Source organism: Peromyscus leucopus, chromosome 13 (genome assembly GCF_004664715.2).
Source record: "Peromyscus leucopus breed LL Stock chromosome 13, UCI_PerLeu_2.1, whole genome shotgun sequence".
Lineage (NCBI taxonomy): Eukaryota > Metazoa > Chordata > Mammalia > Rodentia > Cricetidae > Peromyscus > Peromyscus leucopus.
In genome coordinates, this window is record NC_051074.1 from 20,224,829 (window position 1) to 20,237,716 (window position 12,888).

Below are 12,888 nucleotides of genomic sequence, written 5' to 3' on the forward strand. Positions count from 1 at the left end.
CTCTCTCCCAGTGATCAATGATTCTGATAAGAAACCAGCCAACCAGCCGAGAGAGCCAGGAAAATGGAAGGTGGCTGAGATGCAAGGTCTGGGCACCTCTGCAGTATCAGAGGGTGTTGTGTCCTCTAGCCCTGGACCCCACCTCATCCAGCTACCTTCCCATGTCTTCCTTCTGCATCTTACCTCCGATAGCAGCACACTGGAGAATAACTGCACCCACGCCATCCTCCTGGGAACAAGTGTCAAGGAGTCCATTCTTTTCTACCCAGACCTTGTAGGTTCGAGAGTTTAGAACTAAAACCCAGGAGTTGGAAATGTGAGTTTATGGAGGGTATATGTGTGATGTGTCTGGGACTTCGGACTCTTCTTCCCACATCCAAACACACATTTGCTTTATTCTCAGATTTTTCAGAAATAAATCACTGAGCTTTCTTGGGGAGTAAAATTATTATTTTAATTACAGTATAATGAACTCAAACCTCCTTCATTTTTGCCTTGCTTTTTTTTTTTCCTTCTTGGACACAGAAGCACTCCTACATGACACAGTTACAGTTAAGAAGAAGGAGATGTGAGTCTCTCACAGGCAGGAATGAACACGTCCACCACAGACCACGAAAAGCAGGATGGGCAGCTTCCCAGGCCAAGGCGGAACGCAGGAGCATGGATGCTAGGAAAGTTGGAGATCTAATCCCTACCCTCTGCCATGCCTTTTGTATTCTGCCAGCGTTCTATGGTTTTGAGAGCTTGATTGCCCCCGACCTCCACCAGAAGTTCCCATTGGTCCTGTTGGTTGCAGAATAAAGCGCAGCCTCCATGTTCCACCTGTGACCCTGTTCCCTGGGGCCACAGCGGCCAGTTTTAGTTTCATTTTCAGAATCTGTACTGCTCCTTGCTGGTCAAGTGAGTTCTGCCTTCTCTACACCTGTGCCTTTCTGGAGACCACTGCAAACCTCTCCTCTCTTTCTGGTCTTGCCATCCCTGACCATTCCAGCGAGAGGTGGCGTGTTTTTTTTTTCCCCATCAAAGTTTACTATTGTGTTTCAGAATGAGCGTGGGCTTCAGACTCAGACAGAGGCACTTAAAAACCCATGACCTTCAGCATGTGCCTTCCTTTTTTATCTAAGAAAGAAAATGGATGAGAATAATACTCCTGGGGGAGGCTGGCTGTAAGAACTGCATGAGATCACATGTGAATGCACTTAGATGATCAATATGTATTTCCCTTCCCTTTACCGCTCAAACAGCACCGCTTTCTTTGTGGGTTTCTAGACCACATCTTTCTGACTCTGTGAAAGCCCATGGTCCTTGAAAGCAAGAGCTTTTCTTAAGCTTATTTGAATATTCTCCAGTGCTAAGAGGGGTGATGTACAAGAACACAGTCTTCCGTAAGTGTTTTTGATGGTTGAATAAGTCATTTTCTGATCTTCTCCTGGACAGAAGACAATGGCGTGGAGGGGATGTAAGGGTTGTAAGAGCTGGTCTATACAACAGAATGCCTTAGCAAGGCCTTGTCACTATTAGCAGTATTGATAGTTGTGGGAAGGCACATTAAACAATGTATGCAGTCATCTCCTAGCCTATTTGTGCTTCCTGAGTATGAACACGAGGATTTATACTTTGAGAAGAATCACTGGGCTTGCATTTCCTACAACAGCAAAGAGGGGCCTCAGGATCACATAAAAATTAATTCACTGACATCTGACGTCCTTGCACTTATAATGTAAAGCACACAATAGGCTCTCATGGTTCCCTTTTGTATAACTTCCCTTTAATAGACTGCCCACTGCCGTGTAATCCAGATGGCTGTTGGTACATCAATGTAAACGGATGCTTTAAATCCCACGAAAATAGGGGGGAAGCACACAAAAGCAGAGCTTCATGGCCATCCAGGCAGAGATGGTACCTCTCTCACAATGGGGGCAAAAAAAATCTTTTAAGATTCTGCATATAGAAAGGTTACTGCCTCATTATGAGGAGGACTGTTTGACAAAGAGATACAGCCAGAGAATATCTATTCCTTAGGAGAAGATCTCTGTGGCCTCTCTTGGGGAGAAGGAAGAAAGAGTTCTTGAATATTCACTGGCAAAACTGTTCTTAAGAACATTTTTCTTATATGACCCAAGAGCAGCCACCATGTCCTATCAAAAGGTAGGAATGAGCCACAGTGGTGTTTAAAACTTCTCAGGATCAGCAGGTAAATTGACACTGTCCATAGATGACTTTGAAAGCAAAACCATGAAGTATGATAGTCCTTGCCCTCTAGAAAGACAGTTTTGACAGTTAAAAAATAGTTTACCAGATCTTGAAGTCATGTCTCTTTCCTCTTAGGGTAATTTGTAATATAAAATTTAGGAAAGAGGTTTTATCTTTATTTGGTTCCTCAAGAGCTTAATGTGACACCAAGATTTCAGAGATAAACAATTGCCAATCATATAAGTTTGAAAGTTGAGGCTCAGTGGTTAAAAGTCCTTATTGCCAAGCCTGGTGGCTTAAGATTGATCCCTGTAACCCACGTAAAGGTGGGAGCAGACGCTAACTACACAAAGTTGTCTGACCCCCACACATACTGTGCCATACACGCCTCCCCTGTGTGCACACACACAATAAAAATAATAAATTAAAAATTTAAGGATAAATAAGTATGTGATATAGAGCTAAATTAAAACCTGATTTAATAAAAGCCACACAGTTTCATAGAATAATGGGCTTTTTCGGATGAACTTTTATTGTCATATACAATATTGATAAATATAAAGCAACATAGAAACAGTGTGATTACATAATAGCATCATAGTTATTTCTCCTGCTAATACACTGTTGAGTAATAAGAACAATCTAAATTAAGCAATACTGCATTTTATTAGCATCCTTAGGACTTTTTGAATCTGTATTACTTTCCTTAAAACAATTTCAAAAGAAAGACAATCACTCTTTGTAATAATATTCTATTACAAGCAGTAGATAATCAATACCATATGATTTCTTCCTAATGGATTAGATTCATAGCAAGAAAGAAATTTGAAGGCAAAAATGTAATTAGTTAATTAATCCCAGTCCCTATTCTCATCAAGATACAAACCATTTAATAAGAACCAAGTGATAAGCAGTAATGTTCTTGTAATCCCCCTCATCAAATATGAATATTAATGTAGACATATTTTCCAGTTCCCTTCTTACCTAAGTCTGACTGTGAAACATAAATGAAGACAAATATCTTACGATTATTTTCCATCTCCTTGGCAGAGAGCTTGTGCTGACACTCTTTCTGAAGTGGGTGCACTCTGTAGCATGAGCTGCTTCTGAGCCTTTGCTTTATAATGTGCATGTGAAACTGATGGTCGAGAGGTCAACCATACAAAGTGGGAATTCATATTGTGATGTATGCTCTTTTACATATTTCCCTTCAATCATATATCTGTCATTTTGAGCCATATTGTTCCCCTAATCAATAAAAGAATAGGAAGATTTTTTTTTTTTTTGAAAACGTAAGACATACAGTCTTTGTTTCACATTAATCATCCTATAGCAATACCTTTGTCTAGAAATTACCTTTTAACCCCCGAGGTACTCTCTGATTGCTTATACATTGTAAAGGATGAGACTATTGTCATGACAACTAAGAGGAAACCTCCCCACCACCGCCACCGAAGTTAATCAAGATACAGCATAATGCTTACTGTGGGCTTTTCAGGGTTGGCTGAGATTATGAAAATGTGCTCTGTGCCTCCCACCTCAATCTAGATCAAAGTATTTTGGACATATTTGTCTGCTTACATTGGGGGAAAAAGTGTTTGCTTTTAATCTTTGTGTGGGTTTAGTTGCCTACATTTTGCTGTAGTAATGATGCGTCGACGGAAAGACAGCTCACAGCCATCAAACCCAGTTACTGTTAATGGATGAGAGAGGCAGTGAGCGTTCAAGGCAGGGACCATGGACGCCATCTTACAAGACACCCTGCTTCAAAAACATATACTAAGAAAAGGAACCTTCCAGAGCTAGATGGCAGGATCCAGGTTTGTGCTCTAGAGCAATGCCAGGCTGGGGCAACCACAGAGATCCAATCAGTGATATTCCCGGTGGAGGGAGTCTGGGTCGATTATTACGGGGAGATTTGAGTTGACCTTAGGGGTAGCTAAAGGAGTATTCATCTTGTAAAAATTGATTCGGATATATGCACTTAACATCTGTGTCTTGTTTTTTTATAGAGTATTCTTAAAGCTATTAAAGCTGTATAGCTTCCACTTATGAGCATAACTGGGGGTTACTTCCAATCTGGAGGTTTCTGGAGCTTATGCTGTGCTGTTGGCTTTTGTGCATCTCACTACTGTTTAGAGAGGGTTATAGGTCAAAGAGAAGGATGATAATGGGAATGTGGGAGGGGCAGAGGGGGAGTGAGTAAGAACGAAGTAAAATGGTGTGTGTGTGTGTGTGTGTGTGTGTGTGTGTGTGTGTGTGTGTGTGTAAGCACTGAACACAGTTTACATACCAAAAATATCACGAAGAAAGACCAGAAACGAAAGGGGAACTCCACAGTTATTTGAAGCTGAGGTTTTAATTGCCTTTCATCAAAATTATCATTAAATTACCTGGTGTAAGGATGTGGTGTGTTTCCTGAGGAGATGACGCTGCTGTGTTTATGGATGAAGTGAAAGGGCATCTGACATCTTCTTCAAAGGGAATGCCCCTGGGGATGGGATGGGAAAGTTCGCAGTTCTAGAACAAGACTACACTCGTTGACGCTGGCTTCTCAGAACACGGTCTTGACATGCTGCTCGGTCCTTTCACAGACATTTTAACATTTTTATTACAAAAAAAAAATTTAAAGCAAAACAATTCTACAGTATTCAGTGATAGCATCATAAAATTGTCTGAGCAGATTACAACCTATGTGGGGTTTGCGGCATTTCAGCTCATTTTATATCCCTGACTATGGATATATATATTTTTTTAATCTAAGAGAATTATCTTAGACATTAGCATTGCTCTGTGGGACTGGTTAAATTACAAATTAGTAATTTAGACTAGCTGTAACCAAATATTCCTACAACTAAAATCAAAATAGGCCAGTGTGGTGGTACACTGGCAATCCTAGCACATGAGAAGCAAGCAGAGGCAGGAGGATGTCCGGAAGTTTGAGATTAGAAAGGACTATCTAGTGAAATCCAAACCCAGGGACCTAGAGGGACGGCTTGGCCAGTAGGGCACTTGCCACACAGCATGAGGACCAAAATCAGATAACCAGCACCATGGCAAACGCCAGGCCGGCAGAGCTGATCAGTCATACCAGTGCTTGGGTGAAGACAGGCAGATCCCTGGAGCTCAGGGCCCAGAGAGTCCAGCAAAGTTGGTGAGCCCCAGGTTCAGTGAAAGACTCTGTCTCAAAAGCAAACAAATGAATAAAGGTGGAGAGCCACTGAGGAAGATATCGGACATTGACCTCGGGCCTCCACAGGCAGGTACGTATACATAATGTACACCTGTATATATCCATGCACACACTCACAAAAATACACATAGATAGCCACACAGAAACAACACACACATCCCAAACCAAAAACCAAAAACAAACATTTTTAAACAAACTACACCTAGCTGCTCAGCAGACGGAGATGTTTCTGTTCCTTCAGTTTGAGTGTACTCTGTGACCCACATCAAGGGAAGACAGGAGCTGAGCGAGGCAGGTTATCTGCATGTCGAACGGAATAGTAAACAGAATTAAGCACTTAGATAACCCCGAGGGAAATGAACACGAGAGGACAGTGACTGTTGCTAAATGCCTTTTGAGTTTGGCTTTTTCATCTTCTCGAGATGCTCCGCCCGCACCTCAGGAAATGAAGTCGTTTGCTGACTCACACATGATGTCACTTGTTTAATGTTAAAGTTATATATAAATGTGCGATAACTTACAACGCCATATTCTCTTGCAAAAATGTTGTTCATTCTTGAGCTAACGACTCCTTTGAGCGGACATCTTTTTCCAGACCAGCTTCTTGGGTTGCTTCCCTAATGATGGACCTTCCTGATGAACAGTGTCCTCTCGAACGCACTTTGTGCATGTGGCACCCCTTCCCAAACAGGAACCTTTTCAGAAGAGAACCCCTTCTTAGAGAACTTTCGCAGGCATTTAAGACACATACAGAAGTTCAAGAAAAGTTCCCCTCCCCCCTGCCAAAGCTTTTATGTTTGTGAAAATTCCAAACTTACACAAAGATGCAAGAATATGATTATTACACAGAATATTCATTTTAGCCAGATTCACTGATTGTTAACTTACCTTACTTGTTCTATTACTTTTGCATATGCTTTATGTTATGTGTGTGTGCTTTTTTCCAGAACAATTTGAAAGTCAGATGTACATATCATATTCTTTAACCTTTTAGTGGCAGTGGTTCTCAACCTGTAGGTCGCGACCCCCCCAAAGACCTTTGGAAAATGCAGCTTTTTGAATTATAATTCATAACGGTAGCAAGATGGTAGTTATGAAGTAGCAATGAAAATAATTTTATGGTTGAGGGTCACTATAATATGAGGAACTGTGTCAAAAGGCTGTAGTATAAAGGTTGGGAACCACTGCTTTAATGCAGACTTCCATTTAGAGATATTTTTACATAAATACCCACACTATTTACCTGGTCTATTCTCTTTATGATGTCACAATTATCCACTAATATAATAATTTATTTTGGATAAGTTATATGACAGATTATGTATTCATATTTTACCTTTCAAAAGCCAGAAGCTAACAAGTGCCACTTGTTAGAAGTTCGCTATATTAGAAACACAGGAAGTCTAGTTAACAAGGAAATGTTTCTCCACTCCTCCAATAGGATGGATATGCCCTTTGAAGATTGCTCAAACTCTTCTCCTAACTTCTACTGAGATTATCTCAATTTAGAGATGCTTGAGTAAACTTTCTTCCAGAAATTACAGTGACAAAGAGGACCTTGTTTTGAGTCCTTCCCAGTAGTAACATATTCAAAGAAACTGTTTTGTTCCAAATGGGCCCTGCCTTTCCTGCTCTGTAGGGATCTGAGCTAACTGTTCCCTGATTGGTAGAGAGAGGTCTTAGCAACAGTACATAGGCCAAAAGCCTGCTCTCATATGCAACTACAGTCACTGACCAGAGCAAGGCTGTGTGACATAAGAGAGTGTCTGCAACCCATATGCCTGGGGTCAGTGGGAAGACAGGGTCCTGTGGTTTCCTCCCATGTTTCTTTTGTTTGTTTGGTTGGTTTTTGATGTTGTTTTTCAAGACAGGGTTTCTCTGTGTAGTTTTGGTGCCTGTCCTGGATCTTGCTCTGTAGACCAGGTTGGCCTTGAACTCACAGAGATCCGCCTGGCTCTGCCTCCTGAGTGCTGGGATTAAAGGCATGTGCCACCGCCACCGCCGGGCTCCAGCCATATTTCTTAATGTTAGAGAAGTGTGTTGTCTTCAACTTACCAAGTCGTTACTGAAGAGAACTCCCAATAGATAGCTTTCCTTAACTGCTTACAGGAGGTGGGGTGTGCCTTCCTGATACTGTATCTTGTCAGAACAGACACGGTGTGTGTGTGTGTGTGTGGGGGGGGGGGGCTAGAATTCCTCGCTGCCTTGGAAGGCACAGTTTTAAAACACAGATTGACACACGGGAACCAGTGTCATAAGGAAAGCATGTTACAGGAAAACAATGCTCGCTTTAATCTCAGTTGCAAAGTACTAGAAGATAAAAGGACTAGCGGCCACCAGAGCCCTGGAAACCTCATTAATCATTTGTGATGGCCTCTTCTCATGCTTTTGAACAAGGATGTAAACAGGCTCCCAATAGGTGGGTACCCATGTCCCAGCCATCCAAAACACTACATCAGTTTAAAAAGGAGAACTAAAAAGCTATGGCCCACCCATTTCTCTTAGCTAGCCCTCCTCCCCAAACATAGATATATGGATTTGAACAATCCCAAATTGGAAATGCTCCCACTAGAATATATATGTTGAGGGACTGGGGGCGTGGCTCAGTAGGCTCTTTTATTATCTTAATAATAAAAGAGATTACTAGAGAAGTCTAAAGACTTGAGTTCAGCTCCCCAGGACCTATACAAAAGCCAGATGCCCCAGCGCATATACCTGTAAGCCTGGTGATGGCAGGTGGAGACAGGAGGATTTCTGGAAGCTTTTTGGCCAGCTAGCCTGGCTTTACAAAACAGTGAACAAGAGAAACCCTGTCTCAAATGAGATAGAAGTTGAGTATTGAAACTGAGATCGTCATCTGACCTCAACATGTACACACACACATACACACACAAATATGGTTATGTATGTATGCATTTAAGACAGATCCAGTTATTCTAAGTGTGGGAGAAGGTGTAACAAAACATTACTAATCAAAATTTCCAGCATCACATTACGTGAACCTCAGAATGCCCACCCCAATAAGGCTCTTGAAATGTTTCCTGGGATGGGGGTCAATGACCCACTAACAGCCCAAGGGTAGGTCCTTGTGTTGTTATGGCCCAGCAAAGGGCCTCGGCCAGGGAGGATGTCCTGAAAGGTGACACTAGGCAAGGAACAAATGTGAAACACATCATGAGTGTCTGTGAAAAGCTAGATTTTCTTCCAGATCAGGAGGCGGAAGTTCCCAGGAGGTAGCTGAAGATTAGATCAGTCAGAGCATATAATAAGTAAGGTTCCCAGTGGAGACAGCTTTGACAAGAGCACACTGGGAAACAGGGTTCTCACCCATTCCCTCTCTGAGAAGTGATCCTGCCCCATGCCAGGGCTTGCTTCTAGGTGTGTTGTTTAAGTAAGGTGTCCAGTCAAAATTTTTACATTTAACGCTGAATGAACGATCTTGGCCATTGAAGCAGATGGCGCATACTCTACTCACTGACCAGCAGTGGAGTGCGTGAGAAAGACCTAGCTCATCTTGTCCCCTTCATCAATGTCCCAATCTGCAAAAGAGTCCTACAGAGACTTGCGCCACCACACATACACACACACACACACACACTAAAAAAAACATATCTGATTCTAGGTGCAGGATGTACTCCATGAAGTAGGCACTCAGTGAGATGGGTTCTCCTAGGCATCTCAGCATAGAGCTAACCCACCAAAGACCTGGTGTCCAGACTGTGAGATGATGGATTATGTTCTACCAGACCTTCCTGATTGTCTTGGGACAGTGGGGACTCAGAAAGGCTAAGAATCTGGGACATTCTTAAGCTGAAAGTGTGCACTCTGGTGTCCTTCACATCTTCCATGATGCAATTCTACGAAGTGACAGGTAGCAACAAGGGCCAATATCCTTTTGTTTGTTTGTTTGTTTTTGAGTCAAGGTTTCTCTGTGTAGCCCTATCTGTCCTGGAACTAGCACTGTAGACCAGGCTGGCATTGACTCACAGAGATCTGCCTGCCTTTGCATCCTGAGCTCTGGGATTAGAGGCTTGTGTCGGGTGAGGGCCAGTGTCTTAACTAGGAGTACATTTTACCACAGCCATGGCTAGAGGTCTGTGCTGTTCATCTGTCACTTGAGTTCATCAGCTCAATAACACACCTTTAGAGATTATCCAGACTGACTGTCCTGCAGGTATGTAGACCAGAGGACTCTCTCTCTAGGATACATGAAGCATCCTAGAATATCTACCTCTGCAGTAGACTGGCCAATGATAGGTACTGCCATTGTGTGGCCAAAGCTGAGGAGTGGAGGTGGGCAGGTGCTGTCGGATGGTCTGTATGTCAAATTGCTCTGATTGGTCAATAAATAAGTCACTGATTGGCCAGTGGCTAGGCAGGAAGTATAGGCGGGACTAACAGAGAGGAGAAAAGAATGAACAGGAAGGCAGAAGAAGTCACTGTCAGCTGCCACCATGACAAGCAGCATGTGAAGATGCTGGTAAGCCACGAGGCAAGGTATAGATTTATGAAAATGGATTAATTTAAGCTATAAGAACAGTTAACAAGAAGCCTGCCATGGCCATACAGTTTGTAAGCAATATAAGTCTCTATATTTACTTGGTTGGGTCTGAGTAGCTGTGGGACTGGCGGGTGACAAAGATTTGTCCTGACTGTGGGCAAGGCAGGAAAACTCTAGCTACAGGCAGGGGTGATTTGTACCTGTGAGAGACAGGCCTTCTCCCTGCTCCAGCCCTATCAGGACAAAGTAAGGCCAGGGTAGGTTGTATAATATCTTTATAGCTGTTTTTTGTTTTGTTTTGTTTTTTTAATCCTAGCTTGGTGTCTAGTCTAGAATAAACACTAGATTTGGCTAACCACCTTTCCAGGGACTGCTTCCACTGGCTCTCTTCATCTTTTAGAATATTGATTTCCTCCTCATTTGTGTGTGTGTATGTGAGCAAACTCAAGTGGAGGTCCGAGGTCACCAAGGTCACATAAGAGCATCGCCCTCACTTCTTCTCCATGTTAATTTTTGAGGCAGGGTCTCTCACTCATCTCGAAATTCGTCGATTCAGCTAGACAGGCTGTCCAGTGAGCTTCAGAGGTTCTCTTTCTCTTATTCACCAGAGCTAGGGTTACAGGAGCAGGCTGCCAACTATTTTATTTTTATTTTTTTAATTGTTAGATTGTACTTTAACTACAATGTTTCTCCCTTTCCTTTTCTCCCTCCCAAACCTCCCATATACCCCTCTCCTCTCCCCTACAAGATTCATGGCCTCCTTTTCATCAATTGTTATTGCATGCATATATGTTTTGCATATGCATATGTATTTCCAAATGTCGTCTGTGGAGTCTATATAATGTCACTTGTATGTATGTTTTCGGGGCTGACTGCTTGGCACTGGGCCACCAGTCTGTGTTCTTTTCCCTGGGGAAGGCTACCCTTCTCACTCCCAGCTTTACCTAGTTGCCTATACTTCTTATTGTAGGGTTGAGGTCTTGTGGGCATGTTCGTTATTGTCATCCTTGTTCAGCTTATGTTTGGGCAGTCATGTTAGTGAGGCTTTACAAGTGTAGCTTCTGGGGTTACTAGGTGTGGTGGTTTGAATAAGAATGGTCCCCATAGGCTCATATATCTGAATGCTTAGTCTCAGAGAGTGGAACTCTTTGAAAGGATTAGAAGGATTAGAACATGTGGCCTTATTGGAGGACGTGTGTCACTGGGTGTGGGCTTTGAAGTTTCAGAACCCTGTGCCAGGCCTAGTCTGTCTCTGTCTCTGTCTCTGTCTCTGTCTCCCCCCCCCTTCTCTACTTAAGGATCAGGATTTGGAACTCTCAACTGCCGCTCCAGCACCATGTCTTCCTGCATGCCACCATGCTCCCTACTATGATGATTAATGGACTAAACCTCTAAAACTATTAACAAGCCCCCAATTAAATGCTTTCTTTTATAAGAGTTGCCTTGTTCGTGGTGTCTCTTCACAAGAGTAGAATGGTGACTAAGACATTAGGAGACACAATCTCACAGCAAACTCCCTGATCTTCTTGCTATTACAATGTTTCCTTCCCTTCCTCTGCAATGTTTCCTGAGCTTTAGGTGTGGGAATGTGTTGTAGATGTCTCCACTGGGACTGGGCTCTTCCTTTCCATCAGCTGTAGTTTTCTGTAGTGGTCACCATCTGTTGCAAAGAGAAGTTACCTTGATGAGAGGTGAAGACTACATTTATCTGTGGTTGTAAGACAAATGTTTATAGATTGATGCTAGGGACTATGTTGGTTTGGTGAATTAGTGATTGTAGATTCTCCTTCAATAATCACCATTTCACTAGCACTGACTAGTTAGCTAGATTTCCTGTATAGACATGGTCTCCCTTTTACTCAGTGGGTCTTGGTTACCACCAAGATACATTTGCCACGACTGCACCTGCAGGTTATCGTGCCATGCTGGCCGTTGATATGGCTTATAGGTGTCACAGCTGGGTAGGACTGTTTTTTGCCTTTCTCCTTTGGAAGCTTGCACAGTGCCTTCTACTACCAAGGAAGCTAGCCCTCAGGGAGAGGACATTCAGGTTAGTTCCAGTTCAGGGCATAATCTGTTCAACAATAAGGATTTATCTTCTACTTCTGGGGGGTAACCAAGGGTGGCAGCAGCAGGCTGCATATTTTGGGAGTCTCTTAGAGTCCCGTTTTCTTCAGAAAAAGAAGTTAATTAAAACTACATATGTGTATCTATTTATACACAGAATTATGTGGGGTATAGGCTTTTTTACGTTTTATAAAATCTTTATTGACAAACAATTCACATAGTATACAATTTGCCTGTTTGCACAATTTGATAGACTTTATAGTCCAGCATCCTCATAGACCCATGACACCATCACCACTTTCTATTTTAGAACATCACTGTCTTCAATTTCATACACACTTATAATGTATGGTGATTACTTTCTACCTTATTTTTTTAAATGAACATAATATTTGCAATTGTAACCATTTTTAAGTTCACAATTCAGTGGCATGAATTACATTCAAAATATTTATTACACTCATGATATTCATTAATTATACTCATGATATTAATTATATTTGTGGTATTCGTTGGCTACACACACAGTATTCATTCAATAACTGTATTTATGATATTCATTTTTTACATTAATTGTATTGATTTATTCATGATATTATGTCCTGATACTACTGTCCATTTGTGGGGCTTTTCCATCACACAAAACAGAGGTTCTGTACTTAGGAAATCATTGCTCTATATTCCTTTCTTCTCCATCTTGAGATAACGTCTAATCTTTCTCTATGAATTTGCATATTCTATATATTTCATGTAATTCAATTCTATAGTATTTGTCCCTTTTTTGGCTTTTTTTGGCAAATAGTTAATAGTATGGTTTCTTGTGGTTTTTTCAGCCATCCATACTGTTGTTTAACCTACCTACCTCCTTTTTCTCTACTTGTTCCCCCTCTTCTCTAAGGAGCCCCCCTTTCCGTTCTCCCCATGAGATCAATTG